Source organism: Octopus sinensis, linkage group LG4 (genome assembly GCF_006345805.1).
Source record: "Octopus sinensis linkage group LG4, ASM634580v1, whole genome shotgun sequence".
NCBI classification, from domain to species: domain Eukaryota; kingdom Metazoa; phylum Mollusca; class Cephalopoda; order Octopoda; family Octopodidae; genus Octopus; species Octopus sinensis.
In genome coordinates this window covers 86,930,224-86,943,842 of record NC_043000.1, presented here as the reverse complement: position 1 = coordinate 86,943,842, position 13,619 = coordinate 86,930,224, and the positions used below count along the sequence as shown (strand labels likewise).

Genomic DNA, 13,619 nt, shown 5'->3' with positions numbered 1-13,619 from the left:
TCATATTTCTGTGTACCAGAGCTGGTGCTGTATTTTTAGCATAACGAGTTTTCTGGTGAGGGCTTCATTTGCCTTCATTGTCCGTTTGTTGCTTCAGTAGAAATCTACGGATGCACAAACGCACAAAACGGAGAAAATGAAACAAATATGGACGACTTGTTCCGAAACACCCCTGAGTGGGGAACGATCCTCAAAAATAACCCCCAACTGTTTTCCCCAAAAAATTCCTATGTTCTCCGAATCTACATAGTCCGAAATATATTTGTAGAGAATTTCATTAAAAAATATTCATTTTTCTTGAAAGATAAGACGAACTGAAGTGGAAGCCGGATACTTTTCCGAAATCCCCCACCACCTCCTAAAACACTTTCCCCTAAACGTTTTGTATATTCGGAATCTACATGATATAACGCATATTCGTAGAAAATTTCATTAAAAAATATCCATTTTTCTGAAAGTTACGATCATCCAAAATTCGGGGGTGGGGCAGAAATCTGTAGTTATGCCTATATATCATCATCGTTTAACGTCCGTTTTCCGCGCTAGCACGGGTTGGACGGTTCGACCGGGATCTGGGAAGCCAGGGGCTGCACCAGGCTCCGGTCTGATCTGGCAGTGTTTCTACATATGGATGCCCTTCCTAACGCCAACCACTCCGCGAGTGTAGTGGGTGCTTTTTACGTGCCACAGGCACAGGTGCCAGGGAGTCTGGCATCGGCCACGATCGGTTGGTGCTTTTAACGTGCCACCGGCACGGAAGCCAGCCAAGGCGGCGCTGGCATAAGGGGTTTAGTTCACTGGTGATCTAAACGAATGGATACGCTAAGTAAGTTCTATAATTGGTCATCCATTATTCAAGCGGTAATTACCGACCAAAGCCTTGTGAGTGGATTTGGTAGACGGAAACTGAAAGAAGCCCGTCGTATATATGTGTGTGTGTGTGTATATATAATATATATATATATATATATATATATATATATGCGTGTGTGTGCTTGTCCCCCTAGCATTGTTTACCAACCGATGCTGGTGTGTTTATGTCCCCGTTACTTAGCAGTTCGGCAAAAGAGATCGATAGAATAAGTACTGGGCTTACAAAAGAATAAGTCCCGGGGTCGAGTTGCTCGATTAAAGGCGGTGCTCCAGCATGGCCGCAGTCAAATGACTGAAACAAGTAAGAGTAAAGAGTATATATATACACACACACATACATATATACACATATATATATACACACACACATACACATATATACATATATATATACACACACACACACACACATACATACATATATATACATATATATATATGTACATACGTATATATATATATATATATATACATATATATATACATATACGTATATATATACGTATATATATGTGTGTGTGTATGTATGTATATATATATATATATATATATATATATATATATATATATATATACATGTATATATATCTATATATACGTGTATATATACATATATATATATATCTATAGCCACTGACCAGATCTGTGGCTGGTGCAAAGTCCCCTCTCGTCCCAAGGTAACGTGGTGGTGGAAAGTGTTGTAGGTAGGGCTATTAGAGAAAAGAGACAGACTTGGAAGCACTGGAAGAATGGTGGTAGCAGGGAATTGTATCAGACTGCCAAAAGCAAAGCTAGGAGACAGGTCTATCTAGCCAGAGGGGAAGCAGATAAGAAAAAATTTGCCAATGTTCTGCGCCGTGAGGACCAAAGACTGGAGGTGTTTCGCGTTGCAAGACAGTGTGTGAGAGTGAATTGTGATGTGGTAGGAGAGAAGTGTGTTCACATGGAAGATGGTTCACTTGCGCTAAATGAGGATGCAAAGAGAGAGGTTTGGAAACGCCACTATGAAAGGTTGCTGAATAAAGAAAATGAATGGGATAAAGAGAGTCTGCCGAATGTTGACCCAACAGAGGGACCAGCTATCTGAGTTGATAGTTCCTTGGTAGTTAAGGCAATTAGAAGCATGAAGACAGGGAAAGCCCCAGGTCCATCAGGAATCACTGCAGAGATGCTCAAAATATCTGGTAGTGTCGGCTATAGCCTAGTCACCGTATAGTTAATCAGGTGATACACGAAGGAGTCATACCCAATGACTGGTGTAGCAGCATAATAGTCAACTGCTACAAAGGTAAAGGTGACGCCCTAGATACAAATAATTACAGAGGTATCAAGCTGTTGGATCAGATGATGAAGGTTACGGAGAGGGTCATAGCCCAACTAATTAGAGAGAGAGTTAGTTTAGATGAGATGCAATTTGGGTTCGTGCCAGGGAAAAGTACCACTGATGCTATATTCCTGGTAAGGCAGCTGCAGGAGAAATACCTAGCCAAAGATAAGCCCCTGTACCTGGCTTTTGTTGACATGGAGAAAGCCTTCGACAGGGTCCCCCGATCCCTTATCTGGTAGTCAATGAGGAAACTAGGGATAGATGAATGGTTAGTGAGAGCTGTGCAAGGACACTGCTAGTAAGGTGAGGATTGGCAACAAGTACAGTGAAGAATTCCTGGTAGAGGTAGGGGTCCACCAAGGCTCAGTCCCCTCCTATTTATCATAGTCCTCCAGGCAATAACGGAGGAATTCAAGACAGGATGCCCTTCGGAGCTCCTCTATGCTGATGACCTTGCTCTAATTGCTGAGTCACAATCAGAACTGGAGGAGAAGTTTCAGGTGTGGAAGCAAGGATTAGAATCGAAGGGCCTTAGAGTCAATCTAGCTAAAACCAAAGTCGTAATAAGTAGGAAGGTAGACAAATCACAAACGCCTTCAGGTAGATGGCCCTGCTCAATCTGTAGAAAAGGTGTAGGTAGAAACTCTATAAGATGCACCAAGTGTAAGCTATGGACACATAAGTGGTGCAGCAATGTCAAAGGAAGGCTAACTAGAAAGATGGTTTTTGTATGTGGCAGATGCTCAGGAACAATAAACACTGAAAATGCTCTGAGACCAACTTCTGTCACTTTCCAGGGAGAAAAACTAGAAATAGTTGATAGCTTCCATTACCTAGGTGACCAAGTCAGCAGCGGGGGTGGATGTGCTGAAAGTGTAACTGCTAGAGTAAGAATAGCTTGGGCAAAGTTCAGAGAGCTCTTACCTCTGCTGGTGACAAAAGGCCTCTCGCTCAGAGTAAAAGGCAGACTGTATGACGTGTGTGTACTAACAGCCATGCTACATGGCAGTGAAACACGGGCCGTGGCTGCTGAGGATATGCGTAAGCTCGCAAGAAATGAAGCCAGTATGCTCCGATGGATGTGTAATGTCAGTGCTCATACACGACAGAGTGTAAGTACCTTGAGAGAAAAGCTGGACCTAAGAAGCATCAGATGTGGTGTGCAAGAGAGACGTTTGCACTGGTATGGGCATGTGGCGAGAATGGATGAAGATAGTTGTGTGAAAAAGTGCCACACCCTAGTGGTTGAGAGAACCTGTGGAAGAGGCAGACCCATATATACATATGGAAATTGCTACTTTTAAATCTCACAACGTGAGATATTCAGCAACAGTACTTTGTAGTAAAGATTGTTTGCCAACATAACATTGCAGTCCTGGTTTAGACTAATGTTGCTGTAATTTATCCCCAAGAGACATCATCTCCAGCTGGCTATACGACACAATTTGTGTCTTTATTTTCGAACAAGGGAATCTAGCACCCCCACTCAGCTCAATTACAGCAGTGTTAGTCCTAAACCAGGACTGCCATGTTATGTTGGCAACCAATCTTTACTACAAGTACTGTTGCTAAATATCTCATGTTGTGAGATTAATTTTCAAATTTATAAATCAGTGACTACTTGTCACTTTGAAAACTATATATTTCGAACGGGGAGTTTGCAGAGCTACTGATAACTGAACAATTTTTCTTGTTTTTTGAAGAATTGTAAGCGGAATCTTTGTGCAAAGCAAATATCGTTAGGTGGAAGTGAATAATAAAAGTAAAGAAGAGTTACGCAGAAGCTACTGGAGGTCAAGATACCATAGACCCACATGTGCTGAAGACGAAGAGGATGGAGTGGAATGAGGGGAAGATAGTAAAATATTATGGCATGATAGAAAAAGAAGGATCAAACATAAAAATGACCCTGCCAGAGGAGGATAAAAGAAAAATGGAAATAAGGACGGTGATATTCAGAACATTTTCAAACGAAAATAGGAGAATAGAACACGCGCCACAGGAAGAGATAGAGAAAATATTGAAGGAACAAATGGGTGCAGGAATAACTTTCTTTACAAGAGAAAGGAAATACGCAACTATAAAAGTCACCTTTGCATCAGAAGAGGAAGCGAAAATGAACGACAACAGAATGGTACTGGGAGAAAAATGGACATTGGTGCTGAACTGTTTGGGCAAAAGAATCGTCAGGATCAGGGTGGGAAGACTCACCATCGATAGACCCAGAATGGGTAATAGTCGCAATTTTTAATTCAGAGCTGGAGAAGGGAAGTGAAAACCTGAACATTTGCATAGTAAACAGAACTCAACAATTGAATTGCTGGGGATATGGTATTGAAGTAAGCCCAGAATATTACAACGAAATGGTGGAAACTGTGGAATTACCAAACGGTGAAAAACTGGAAGTAATGTTGGAGGGGAGACCCCCAAAATGTTACGGATGCAGTGAAAGAAATGCCCTAGGGCAGCAGTAGAAATGGTGGAAGAGAGTGTACAGGAAGATACAGTGGAGGGAAAAAAAGCAGAAGCAGAAAACAGAATATGATGGGAATTTGGCGGAGGTAAAACCCAGTAAAAGAGAGAGAAGAAAGTCACTGATGACAGTGGAAGTAAAGAAGTGTAAATGAATGGAAGAAGAAACTCAACCCACAATGAGAAAATTTACCAGTGGAAGTACCAGTAAAGGAATTAAAAGGACAGAGTCATGCAAACAAGAAACAAGACAACCCAGAATTACGGAAACTTAAGGACATAGATACACAGATGAAACACGTAGAGTTGCAGTCAAACGAACACAGAGAAACACAAATACACGAACACAAAGAATTAGAGACAGAAATACAAGAACCCATAAAACAGCAGGAAAATAGAAACAAAAAGAAACAACATGAAAAGCATAAACGAAAAGAAAAATTATAGTGAGATAGAGCACCCCAACTTGGAAGGAAAATTGAAAGACAGTGTGAGAGGTAGAAGTGGTAAGTCATTATAATTTTGTAAAGACTAACTGAGAGAAATGATTGTTTGAACTGTTTAGAGAGAAAAAAAAGATAAAAATAAGGTAGATTTTGATACAGTTAAATGAGCAGGTTTCCTAAAGTTTTTCTTTGAACACTGTGATAGACATTTGGTTCTCTTTTTAGCTTAAAAAAAAAAGGAAAAGAAATAAGTAAGGACTGTATGAAAATTGGTTTAAAATGTTTATCACAGTAGGGTAAAAGCAAAGAGGGAAGTCGCGGTTTCACCACAGAGCAAGGCTAAAGGTTGTGTAAAAGTTAATGGTAAAGGAATATATGGTTTCATCTTGCAGCGGGAACAAGATGGCCAGCTCATTTGCATTGTAAATATATTCATTTTACAATCATCCTTCATGTGTTTTATGTTCCCGCATGTCTTTCTATGCCCTCTCTGTAATTAGGCCTTGTGCCTGTAATAAATAATTAACCTCTAGCCGAGCAATTATTCTGTGCTGATAGACGGGAAATAACCCAGAAATCACAATACACAGATATTGTTTTGAGCTGAGTGGGGGTGCTAGATTCCCTTGTTCAAAAATAAGGACAAAGATGGTGTCGTATATCCAGCTGGAGATGATGTCATCTCCAGCTAAATTACGGCAGCATTAGTCCTAAACCAGAACTGCCACGTTATGTTGGCAAACAATCTTTACTATATATGTATATATATTATATATATCATCATCGTTTTAACGTCCACTTTCCATGCTAGCATGGATTGGACGATTTGACTGAGGACTGACGAACTAGATGGCTGCACCAGCAGAGTTTCTACAGCTGAATGCCCTTCCTAACGCCAACCAGTCTGAGAGTGTAGTGGGTGCTTTTACGTGACACTGGCACAGGGGCCAGTCAGGTGGTACTGGCAACGACCTTGCTCAAATGTTTTTTTTCCCGTGCCAGTAAGGCAACACTGGTAACAATCACGCTCGAATGGTGCCTTTTATGTGCCACCGGCACGGAAGCCAGTAAGCCACTTTGTCAACGATCACGTTCGGACAGTACTCCCAGCACAGACGCCAGTCATCGAATTTGACTTCAATTTCACCGGCCTCAACAGGTCCTCGCAAGCAGAGTTCAGTGTCCAAAGAAGGAAAGGTATGCACAAGTGGGCCAGCCACGCCCCTAGCACAGGCCACGAGGTTATGGTCTCATTTGGCTTGCCAGGTCTTCTCAAGAACAGCACACTTCCAAAAGTCTCGGTCACCAGTCATCGCCTCGGTGAGGCCCAAATTTCGTTGGTCGCGCTTCACCACTTCATCCCAGGTCTTCCCGGGTCCACCTCTTCCACAGGTTCCCGCAACCACTAAGGTGTGGCAATATATATATATATATATACACACACACACAATGTCAATGTATTGCGCAAAAAAGTTTCTTGGAGGTGATGAGGTTCTGGGTTGCTTGTTCAGGCACCAGCAAAAACAAATCTCATCTCCAAGCAGAATCAAAGAGTCTGTCTTCATTTTGCTCATGAACATGTCGTTTAGACAGAAGAACAGTGGTCATAGGTTCATTTTAGTGACGAATCAAAGTTTAATATGATTGGTTCTGATGGCAGGATGTATGTCCGACAAAGAAGTGGCAAAAGATTATCTCATGCATGTGTGAAGAAGACAGTGAGCTATGGAGTTGATAGTGTAATTGTATGGGGTGTGATCCCTGCTGCTGGTCCTTGTCCATTTATTCACCTACAAGGGACTGTCAATGCTGAAATCTACAAGTAGATTCTTAGACAGCATGCCTTTCCACATCTCCGATCCTCGTCAGTTCAACCTCTTATCTTCATGCAGGACAACGCTCCCTGTTATACTGCGAAGAGAGTCAAAGAGTTTTTGACTGATAAAGGGGTTGATTTCATAGATTGGCCACCTAGAAGTCCTGATCTCAACCCTACAGAAAACGTTTGGAAGATTATTGGAGATGGGGTGCATAGGAGAAATCTAAAGAACCAAGATGAACGCCAGGAATTATTGAAAAACAAAAATGGAACAATATTACTCCATCATTTTGCAAGAAATTCAGTCCTGTCAGGAGGTTGTTGATATATATAAACACACACGAGGTGGTATCAAAAAGTACCCGGACTAGCTCTGTAGCGCACCAACCGATGGCAGCACACGATTGTGTCTGCACCAAAAGCTAGCAGTGACCTCGATGATGCAATGTACCAAATGATATAGCTATCTTTGCTTCGCAAGTTGTGAAATTTGTGCTTTTGCGATCACGTGTATGCTGTAGTCTGCTATTTCGTCATGGACAAGAAGTTGAAACAAAGAGGCAACATGAAATTTTTTGTTAAATTTGGAAAGTCTGTTACAGAGACATTGAAAATGCTTCGGCAAAATTACGACGAAGAGGCAATGGGTCGTACACAATGTTTCGAGCAGCGCGGGCGCTTCAAAAGTGGAACAACGTCCCTGGAAGACGATGGGCATGTCGCTGATGACCCATCATTCTGCCCTATACACCAGATTTAGTACCTGCAAACTTCCATCTCTTCCCCAAGATGAAAGTGCAGCTCAAAGGTCGCCGTTTTAAAACCGTTGTAGAGATCCAGAACGAACTGCAGCAGGTTCTCGACTCGATTACGGAAAACGACTTCCAGGCCGGATTCCAAAAGTGGCAGGAACGCTAGGACCGGTGTATTGCTGCGCAAGGTGACTATCTCGAAGTAGATGATCTTAAAACTTAAGTAAATAAGTTATTTTTCATTAAATATAACTAGTCCGGGAACTTTTTGATACCACCTCGTGTATGTATATATGTATGTATGTATGTATGTATGTATGTATATATATATATATATATATATATATATATATATATACATACACACACGATAAACACAAAGGTTATGTATGTAGAATTTTTTTTTAAATCAAATATGACCATGTAGCTAAGTATGTTCGTACTTAGATGTCTGTGATAAATTCTAACGGTGAAAGTAGAATCAACAAATGAAAAATCGATAGGATTTCCGAAATATTAAGACATAAGGAATTTTCAATTTGAAAGTAAACGGTGAGAAATAGAGGAAGGAAGCATGATAAGGTGTAATTGTTTAGAGTAGAGGTGTCTGTCCAAGGCGGCAGCAGTAGTAGTAGTAAAAACAGTAGCAGTAGCAGCTCCATTCTTAGTAACAACACCCCCCCTTTGCCATCCGAGCGCCATCTGCTCAGACACAGCAACGACCAAAGAAGCGCTCAACAAGAAATTGTCACCAGAATCGCCCATGTTGGTGCAAAACGCAAGCATCTTCTTTAATGGCCTCGCGCCATACTTACTACCATTACAAAATCAACTTAACCTTTTTTTGTGTGTGTATGTATATACATACATTATTTTATGAAGACATTATTATTGTTATTATTATTAATTTTCTGAAATAACTAATGTGGTACTACCAGAAAATGTAAATCACGAAAAAGAGAGTTAAATAAGCACAAATTTCATTTATTTGTATGTATATATATATATGAAGCTAAAAAGCTTAGGTTCGACATCAAACCAAGACTTCGATCGTACCAAGTAGTTTCAGCGAAAATATGACATCTTTGTCAACATCCAGAAACACCAGTTCAGTGTGTGTGTTGTGTGTAAATGGCAATTATTCAACAATATGTATATATATATAGATATAGATATATATATACACACACATACATATATATCACTCAAGTACCTTGTTATCTTACGACTCAATTCTTTACAAATATGTTATTTTATCGATGTGTCTGTCTGTAGTAGGGTTTTATTTTGTTGTTTCGTCTATCATGTCATAAATGTCGATTCTGTTGTGTTGAGAAGAATTACTAATCGTTATATGAAGTCTAATAAGACATAATTAGTGCTAATCTAAGTTGTTTCATTTGATCATCCTTCAGCTTACGAAATTAACAACGGTCATTTTTTTTTTAACTTCCAATTAATCAACACGATAGTTTATTATTTATCATTGTTGTTCTTCTATATATACATTTATATCTATTTTTACTAACTTTCTCCCTCGTTATTCTGTTATTTTATTCATAATTGTTTTGTTTGGTTGTTTTGTTTATTTTAGAAATTATCTTACTTACTGCGTCTTCCTTGGTGCTCACTGGAGGGCGTTGGTGTGCTGTTAGTGTGGCTGTGTGTGGAGATGTGCTGCTGTGGGGAGGGACTGATGATAGTATTGTGGGCAACGATAGTCAAGGAGAAACTCTGGCGCATGCGCACTCCACTCCCAAGTAGGCGGGCTGCTAACCGCCATTATGTACCATTTTCTGCTAATCTCCCATTCACCTTAAACCTGTATTTTTATCAAATTATAGAAACTGACAATTTGTATTTTCTAATACTTTCCAGTAGTTATTGAATTGTATTTCCTGCATGTTACACTTAAAGGTTTCTTTAAACATAAATAAACACTACACTTGCTAGACATTATAATCTTACCTTGCCCTTAAATCCTTGTTATTAAGCTAAACTAGTACACAATCTGGTTTTGGTTCCAGTTAATTCTACTCGTCATTTAATTGTGGTATAATTGTACCAAGGCTTTCCATTTTCTTTCAAGCTTCGTGCAAAATATTTTTAGTTATTATCTATCAAAAATAAGATGATTCATGTGACTATATCCGCTGCTGGCGTTTCGTCATGTACCTGTAACACATGTCTGATATAATACGCCTCAAACTACGTGAATGACTTGTACATGCGGTAATGTAATGTCACATAACGGTAAACTAGTTTACTACCCTGGGGAACTGTCCCAGCAGCTTAACATTTTAGTTGGAGATTAGCATAAATCATTCATGAAACTCGGACTTCAGCATTTTTTTAAAAGAATCAAAATAATTATTGCTATGATTTCAAAGGAAATTGATTAAATCCTAACACAACACTTGCTCTGTTTTCCCTCGTGCATATTGACATTGCCAGCAAGAGTTATCTTCCTTTGTTTTCTAGTAATGAAGTGAGAGCGAAATGTCCACACATTACTTAAGTGTGCTTATATATGCACCTACAAATAGATTCTCCCAAAAGTTTTTGTGTTTTTACATCTTATAGATCTGGTGGTCAGAATTTAAAGATAATAGTGAAAAGATCCTAAAATAGTTATACTCTTACAACATTGTCAAAATATTTCTTGTGTTAAGTTTAAATTGTTAATCGATTGAAGTGGATAAAGTAGTTATGTGAAATGCTTATTCTTATTTAACTCCTCTAAAAAAATTACTACGTAGTTCCGAAGGCCAGCTTAGATTGATGTGCAGTCATTTAAAGGGATATAAATAGTGTTAAGCAAGCCTAGAGTCTTGTACCAAATGAAATAAACGCGGAATAGTATGTTGCAGAAGAACAGTCGTATGTTGTATGTCATCAAAACCAGAGTCCATTCCATATCAAATGGCACAACAAAGTTGACAAGACTTTTATTTGAATGTTGTGGTGGATTCTAAACTTATTGATAGTATTTTCAATGCAGCTTCACAATATGTTCTGCTAACCTCTTGGTCCATTACTCGATCTCCTATTAGAGGAGTGTCAAGGAAATACTTAGTGAAAATGGAGGGTGAGGTTAATTTCTCCAAAAGTAGTTCAGAGAAATGCTTCAAGGAAGTGAAAATGAAACGGGATTTAGCTGTGGAATGTAACTCCAGAGTCTATTCTTCAACAACAAAAAAAAAACAGACTACATGGCATAAAGAGTTCTATTGTATTGTTTGAGAGCAAGCCATAAGTTTAAGCTCTTCAGATATGTTGCCATGTTTCAGTCAGTTTAGATATACAACAGCTTTTAAGGATTGTTTATTATTATAAGATCTGATTTTGTAAAGCATTTGAAATAATAACACACTTATAGGCTGGTACAGAATCTCTCTCTCTCCTAATCTTTCCTAACTTTTATGGCTATCTGCTGTATTCTTCTACAATGTTACAAACATTCTCCAATCAATCACCTCCTCAATATCCATATCACTTTGTTCATTTTGAAACTATGTTTTGGCTGAGGGATATTTCAGCCTCCAAACATTCTTTCTCCAAATTGTCTTGTCTCTTTGAGTTCATCTAACTCTTACCCTAGGGTTGCCAATCAGTAGTCTAAGTTTTGGAGTATATTCTTCACCAAAGAGAGATCAGGTATTCATGACAAGTTGTGTATTCTGCTGCCTTTGAAGTTTATCTGACTTGATTAGTTGGTGGCTGGCAAATTTCCTGAAGTTAGTGTTGCAATTTGTTAGTTTATTTGCATCATTGAACTCTAAGAACTTTGATCCCACTTCATTCCTTTTTTCATATCCAATACCATGTACATTGGATCAGCTGTCATTCCTTATCAGAGTAGTCTGCATGGAACATCTTAGGAACAATGCTTTTGATTATGATACGTATGTAGTGGTAACTTGCATGACTAGTCTACACATAATTATTCTACCACATGCTCTGATTACTTCAATTCCTCTTTCCTACCAACAAATATCACAGACTCACTCAATCCAGCACTATTACTCACTCAGAAGAATTTGTATGTGTATTCCTTGCTCATAAGTATTTTGACTGAGGTTTTCTCTCCATTTTACTTTTTGTTCATGGTGCACATCTGTTCATCTTTGTTGTGTTTCTACAACTTCTCCAGACCTACAGTTCATTGTACAAACATTGAAGTACATTGAAAGTTTTGTACCTAACAAGAAAAGGAGTTTCCAGAGGTGGGTAGCTTGGTTGAATTCTTTGATGTTTTCTGCATCTGAAACAAAAAGAATTGTTGCCACTATTTGATAAGTGAAGTGGTCCTCACCAATGGCCAGATGTTTTTACCTGACCACCACACTACTGATACTACATGTTAGTTCTGTATATGCATTTAGGATTTTTCATTGATTTTTACATTAATGTTTTATCATCTTTCTTTCATCATTCATTTACAACAGGGCCTTAATGTTATTTTATTGTACCACACCTATGTTCTCTGTACACTTTATCAATTTTTATTTAGAATTAGTGTGGATTGGTATCAAAAGAGTTAACCCTTTTAATACCAACCTGCTTTCAATTGCCTCTGGTTCTCTTTTACAAATATCCTGTTTTTAAAAATAATCTAAATTAAAACCTTCAATTATATTTTATTAAATTCTTCACTGTTTTCAAAATCATAAGGCAATGTATTTCAACATAAATCTTGTAATAAAAGCGTTAAGCAGGTCATCTTCATTCCAGCTAAAAAAATTTCTCTCTTCATGATGGAAAAGCTGAGGGATTTACCACTGGGATATCTCAGAATGGTAGTCTAGGGCCACTAACAATCTGTCTTTACAATATGGATGAAGAATAATGGCCAGAACTACCAAATGGCAGAGGCATAATAGGATGTGGACTAGCTTGAAGGTTTTTCTCTATTATGTGGGGAGGTTACAGAATTATGTTGGTGGTTGAAAATGAAGTAGTCATAATAATGTTATATTGATTGGCAAACCTTGGAAGATGGTGCAGGTTGTTTCACAAAGGTGTCTCCGTGATACTATGTGTTAAGAAAGTGCAGGTTGTAGCACAAAGGTAGGTATGTCATTTTTTAGTGTTTAGCCAGTTTTTATTGCAAGATGAAGATTTAACCCTTTAGCATTTAAACCAACCATATCCGGCCAAAATATTCTACCTGTTTTCAGCCAGATTTAGCCTCCCACACCTCCTCTACAATGTTACTAAAACTAAACATTACATCATTGAAATCTTGAAGCTATGAAATAATGCACGATTTCAAAAGAATGTGGATAAATATGCATATCTAATTACTTTTCTCATTTGCATTTTTAAGGAAGTTATATTTAATAGTACTTTGTACAAATATGAAAATAAAGAAATGATTGTTTAAACTTATTCTGGCTTTTGTTCTTCTGTACTTTTTGAATGTCAGTTGCATTATTTATTTTAATATCCAGCCCCATCCTTGTTTGGACAGGAAGTTCTCTTAGAAGAATTCTCTTTCACATGTTGGATATGCTTTAAAATCCTTTCACCAACTGCTCTATCAATCTCCAATTGAGATACTTTTTTAATCAGCATGCCATCTGTTTATCATACTGGGTCCCTTTAGCATTTAAATAATGTATAAAAGACTTATTTTGTTTTTATGTTTCTTAATCCTATCTTGGCTATGTTGTAAGTGCTTCTCCACTACATGGTTTCAGGTTTAATCTGGCTGCATGGCACCTTGGGCAAGTGTCTTTTACTATAGCCCCAGGTCAATCAAAGCTTTGTAAGTAGATTTAATAGATAGAAGCCATCATATGTATACATATATATGTATATGTTTATATGTGTGTGTGTTACTGTCTCCTTGCTTTTGATTTATGTGATAGTTGTAAACAAATGTCATAGTCATGCAAGTAGTGTTCTTTGTTTCCAGTCTTTTAAAG

At 38.3% G+C, this 13,619-nt stretch overlaps 1 protein-coding gene and 1 long non-coding RNA gene across 5 annotated transcripts in view; one reads left to right on the top strand and one right to left on the bottom strand.

Annotated features, from left to right (window-relative positions):
• LOC115210308 (transcriptional repressor CTCF) overlaps positions 1-9,454 on the bottom strand; it is an 89,622-nt gene extending 80,168 nt beyond the window's left edge. The window contains exon 1 of one of the 4 annotated variants that reach the window (XM_029778832.2): positions 9,300-9,454. The gene's annotated coding sequence lies outside the window, so the exon portion shown is untranslated. Of the gene's footprint in view, positions 1-9,295 lie in introns of all 4 variants that reach the window. The other 3 variants (XM_029778833.2, XM_029778834.2, XM_036502231.1) reach the window with 3 other exon arrangements.
• An 801-nt stretch (positions 9,455-10,255) lies between these two features.
• Positions 10,256-13,080, top strand: LOC118763034. The gene is made up of 2 exons (XR_004998784.1): positions 10,256-12,696; positions 12,746-13,080. It is a non-coding gene; the product is annotated as an uncharacterized LOC118763034 (long non-coding RNA).
• The last annotated feature ends 539 nt before the right edge of the window (positions 13,081-13,619 follow it).